The following is a 6,000-nucleotide window of genomic DNA, read 5'->3' as shown; positions in this document are numbered from 1 at the left end:
AAAGAGTGTATTTTCCAACAGTAGAATTAATAATTTCGCTACTGTGACTAACGGTTCCGCTTTAAGGATAGAAGCAATTGATGTATTAAATCAATGAAATATTCTGCTATTAACCAATTTTGTATTATTTAATTAAGAAAAATAATTGCAACCGGTAAAAATTATACATTATACACATTCACACGTACAAGATGTTTTAAAATTACTTGTGCAAAAAGAATAATATGTTTGAGAAATACTCCAATTTTAAAATATAAGCTTAAAAACATAAATAAAGATTATATACATAAATATGTATATATGTACTCGACATAAAGTACAGCTGTTTATAAATTTGAAGTTGAAATATCTCTTAAACTGTATAATTTTTTTATTAACATAGGCACTTGATATTCTCTTGCGATAATTTTATTTAACTATTTAATTTTTCCTTACACATTTCCATTATCAATCGTTACGAAGACGTTAATTAATAGTTAGAAATAGTTACATAAGATTTCTTGTAGGTATTATCGAATGCATCTGTGTATATGTTCATTAATGAATCGAAATTAGATGCTATTTTAATACGTATATTATATACGCGAAATATTATCTGACATATCAAATATCATGAATAGGAAAATTTCCGAGAGAAAGTTTCAATAAAAAAAGTGATTCACTGCATTTAAAAATTTCGTTTCGTACCCGACTCATGTAATGCTTGGTAATGGTCCTTCCTCGAAACTTGCAACATTTCATCGTGATGAAAGAAATGTATTTTCTATTCCTACCGTTAAAAAATAAATATACATATACATCTAAAAAGTATGATGTGTAATTCCATTCGTCGAAACATATCATATACAACCCCGTATTGCATAAGATCGGCGCGGCGCAAAAGAAAGCATTATGAGACATTAATCCGCAAAAATGCCTTCGCAGGAACATAAGAATTTTTAATTGTACCGAACACAGATAATCTGATCAACGATAATCTTGCGCTACCTAACTATTGACTAGATATCAATCATAGTATATTCAAGAATCACGAATTTCGCGTATACATCGTCAGCAGAGGACATCGTTTTCTGTCCGTTTCTATAATATGTATAAGAATATATAGTACAGATTATATAACTTTCATCACAGTTTAACTTACTCTTTATCTTTCTCTAATTCTAAGAATTAGAGAAGAAGTAAATTAAGCCGAGATTAAAGGATTGAGCTATCATCGCTTTTTTTTCCACGCGCGCGTACCCATTGATTTTTTTTCAAACGACCGCACATACGAACTCGCGTGTGGAAAGTCAAAAACGGGAGAGGAAAGGAGAGAAGAAGCCGACTCGTGAGCCATAGGTAGGCCTGGGTAGGCCGCGGCAGCGTGGACAACAAGCGAGTCGAGTTGAGAGGCGCGGACGGGCGGTCAGAGACCCCGCGCAGGACCGACGCGCGGCGCAACGCGCAAACAGCGAGTACCCGCTCGCTCTCTCGCTCTCTCGCTCTCTATCGCGAACCCTGGACCCAACAATAGTGCGACAGTCCTCCCTGCAATCGCGGCACCTTTTATCCCCAGCAAAGTGGAAAAGTCTCACCCTCGCCCCACGCGTTCCTTTTTTTCGAAGCGAAGCCTTTTTCTCCTTGTCTTCTCTTTTCATTCTCTCTCGTTCTCCGCCGTCCTCTCCTTTTCTCTCATCTTTCATTAGCTCTCTCTCTCTCTCTCTCCCCCCTCCCCCTCTCACTCACGTAGGTTGTTCGCGAAATGCGACATAATGTCTCGTCACGTTGTATTTTTACAATATTTAGAACAGAGCTGAAATTTAGTTGCACATTTCGGTCGATTTTCAGCTTGATCCCTGCTCTTCGCTTCACCAACCCGCGCGGGGATAGGAACCAAGCTGAAAATCGACCGAAATGTGCAACTAAATCTCAGCTCTGATTTAAAAAAAAAGAATAAATTGCGAATGAAAAAAGAACTGCAAAATGTCAGACGAACAATAAGTTGTTGACACGCTGTTTCGTTTTTATCGTCGAATTTTAACGACTTAAGTCATGTTACGTCAAAAATTTATACATATATATCCTAACTTGATTATATCGTAATATTGCAATAAAGATTACTATATTCAGATACAATATTTTTCTATAAAAAAACGTCTTGATATCAGTGTGACGTACGAAAAAACGTTGGATATTTTTGCAAAACCTCAGGGACATAAGCTTGTTTTTACAATGTTAAGCGATGTTACTGTAAACAACGACCTTTCCTCCAATAAACATTTCATCAAAAATTATCATTTCTCACAATGATTCCATCGTATTTAATTTTCTAATCTAAGAATAATCTGAAAATCGTTTATAGACTTCTTCCACGGTGGTGACACGGTATATGATAAACGTACACTCTAAAAAATATAAATGTAGATTTAACACCATGTACCTACTATATAATTTTCACCGTGCTGCTAATAATAACACCAACATAATATAGATTTAAAAGTTAAGTAGTGTTAATATTAATATCAACATGGTAAGAATTAGATATATAGTATGTACAGACACCACATAATGTTAAAAAAATCTACACCTATATTTTTTAAGTGCACATTAGAGTCGTACATGTCACCATCGTGAAAAAAGTCACGATTCAGATTTGAGATCACGTACGATGCTTTCACGTGATGAACTTGGCGAGAAGAACGAGGGAGCGCTTATACTTTTTCACAAGACGCAGCTACTAAAGTCACTAGATAGATAAAGTACCGCAAACTCGTCTCCATCTTGACGCAAAACGCGATCATTTTCAAACTTATGTATTTATATAAACGTAGTTTATTTGGGAAAATAAAGCCGTAAAATATGTAAATCAATTTTTTAATTGTAAATAGTTTATTTATGAACCAAAAGAAATACTATACGAATGCTTAATTTGTGTATCTTTTAGTCTAACATAGGTTTTTTGTTGTTGAAGTGTTAGTTAGCAGAAAAAGTGCACGAAAGTATGTATTATATATAGATGTTGAGGCTTGACACTTCTCCCGATTAATTCGAGCCATTCTTTTCTTTTTTCTTCTTTTGGCACGCGATATAATCGAAACCCTTTTGCGTGACTACTTTTGCAGTCACGAACGCAGCAACCTGGCATTGTAAGTATTGACTATCATCAGTGATGAGACTCTTGATTGAGATTTTAACTCTCTCCGAATATCAGTTTTCAAGTTTCGAACGAGCAAGCACAAGCGAACGAGCGAGCTAATTGTAAAATGAGCAAGCAATACGTATACGTAAGTGCAAAACATGGTGTGAATAGTGCAATGGTGCAGTTCCGCCATTTTGACGCAATCAAACTCGAAAGCCCATTGCGGTACTTTATCTATCTAGCGACTTTAGCAGGTACGATCCGCCGCGGCGAGAGAGACTTTTTCCGTGATACGGATGCGCGCCGCGGCCGCGGGTGTTCCCGAAGTTATGATTTCCGCGGTGTTCCGTAAATACGCGGCCGCGACGGCGCGCGGCGCGACGTGCATTTAGAACACTCAGCCATGCGAGCTCGCGGCGATGTGTACTGGACGCGGAATCGACTTTAATTTCGGCTTCGTCGACTTTCTCCCGCTGCTTCGTGATAACCTGGTGGCCGCACGCTCGGATGATTAAAGCTAACACCGTTACAAAGCGAAGCAATGCTAATCACGCGAGTTGTAAAACGACAGCTGTTCTACGAGCCTCGCAAAGGGAAGAAAAAAGAAAGGATTGTAAATTACTGAAAACAAGGAATCACTCGAAACGCGCGTTAAATAGATTTCCGAGAACTATCAGTTGGCAACGAAGAAAATTGAGATGTACAAAATATAATGGAGGAAATGTTGAATTTGCGTATAATTAACAATTATGATGCTACAGATTTAATTTTCGCGGTCCAAATTATTTCTTATGAATATTAATTTAAATATAATTTCTATAAATAAGCTATAGAGAGAATATTTTTATCTTCACAATTTAATTTGAGTTTTAATATAAATCTAATAAGGAACTTTTATTATTTCAAAAAATTTATGGTGATCCTAAAAATATATAGATACCTATAGTGTACTGATTACAATCATTGATTTGAATGGTTAGAGAACTATAATGAAAGTATTGTGTCGAATCCAACATGGCATAATTGTAAAGAGTCAATAATAAGGCAACTTACGAAAAAACGATACACCGATGAAAATTTATGATATTTATGTCCATCATAATTGCATGGTAAAACTATAGTTAGGAGCTCCATTTTTATAATTTTATAGTTGCTTTCGGGAACAACCATTCTTTCTAGTATATAAAACTAATAATTATTATTATTATTAATATTCTATAGTATAGTAAAAACTATAAAAATGGAGCTCTTAACCATAATATTTTACTGCCCACGTGGAAAAAAGATTTTTTGAAGTGTCTCGAAAAATTTAGGTAGCTACAGATCTAAAAATAATTTTATCGACACATAAAAATAATAATTACGTAGGAAACTCATGCTAAGCAATGCTGCAAAAAATTTTGACATTTTATCAACTATCACTTTGTCAGCTTGAGCGTTTTCTACAATTAATTATTTTAAGAATTTTAAAATTTAATAATTTTAATAAAATTTAATAATTTTAATAAAATAATTTTTAAATCTACCTAAATTGTTAAATATTTCAGCAAAACTGTTCTTTCCGTGCAATTATAATCGCAAATACTAAAAACTTTTCTCTCAGCGTAGATATATCAGATTGATCGGAACCGATCGGAACTTTGTAATATGCTTATCGTGATATCTATATGTTACATTTGAATCTATGGCAATATACTTTGCTCCATATGATACTATGCCAAGATTGATTGTATACAATATACATCTATACAATGTCGCTCATTTGCTACAACAACTCAAAAATCGTCATATTTTTATAGTTACCTACAAAAAAAGCACAGAAAATTAAAGAAAAAAAGAAAAAACATCCTTTAAACTTTTCTTCCTCTACAATCCCAAAGTTATTATCCCAAAATTGCATTTCAAAACATTGAAATTCAATTTCTAGGAAGCTTTGTTTTTTTAGTTGTGTCATTATTGTATAACAAATGAGCAATATGTATATGTACCATATATATATATATATATACATATATATTGTATATAAATTTTTAACAATACTGTTCGTACGGCACTCGAGTAAACGATTGCGAGACGAAATATCGCGAAAGAATTAACTGTAATCGGTATTCGCTCTGAAGTGTCCTTAACTGCAATGGTATTTGCAACTTCAGTGTACTTTAAATTAATGTATCTTTTGTTTTTAAATTAACATAATTTAACGATCTTTTTCATTTTGAATGTCAAAATCCGAGGAATAAAATTATGTAATTTAAAATTATGTTAAGGTTGTAAAAAGAACATTTGTTATAAATAATTTTTCACAACGTAGTTGAAGAACATCGAGTACACTGGATTCGCAAACACCGATTAGGATTAAGATCGAGATTATCACGGCGAAATTATCATAGAACCATTCACGACTCTCGCCTCGTGCGCAAGAACTCGCGAGGAAGCGGCGCGCGGCGCCGAAAAATCGGGTCGGTGCTTGCTTTTTCTGCGACTTTCGGCCAAAACTTTCGACGCCACGCCGACGTCCTAGTCGGTCTGGATTCGCTGGGTCAACGATCCCTCTTCGCCCCGATTTCACCGGTTTCGCCTAAAAACGCGCGCGCATCTTTTCGATTATATTATTGACGGTGATTTTTGAGTTACCGCAAAATTATACGAAATATAAGTAAAAGACGAAACCCAACACCACCTTCCTCCTTCTCCTCCATCGCCGCTCTCCTCACTTGAGTGGGGGAGCACGATCCGCACCTCCCGGTAACACTATCTGCTATTCTCGCAGTTGCGCGCACGCGAGGGAGAAAAAAAAAGGGAAACCGCGAATCAGCGACTTGATGAATCGCGTCCCTTTTCCGTTCGTTGTTTTTAATTAGTAAAGGTAAACAGCATGAAAC

This window comes from Mycetomoellerius zeteki, unplaced genomic scaffold (genome assembly GCF_001594055.1).
Source record: "Mycetomoellerius zeteki isolate Tzet28-1 unplaced genomic scaffold, Tzet1.0 scaffold135, whole genome shotgun sequence".
NCBI classification, from domain to species: domain Eukaryota; kingdom Metazoa; phylum Arthropoda; class Insecta; order Hymenoptera; family Formicidae; genus Mycetomoellerius; species Mycetomoellerius zeteki.
The sequence above is the reverse complement of the archived record's forward strand: the minus strand, read 5'-3'. Positions refer to the sequence as shown.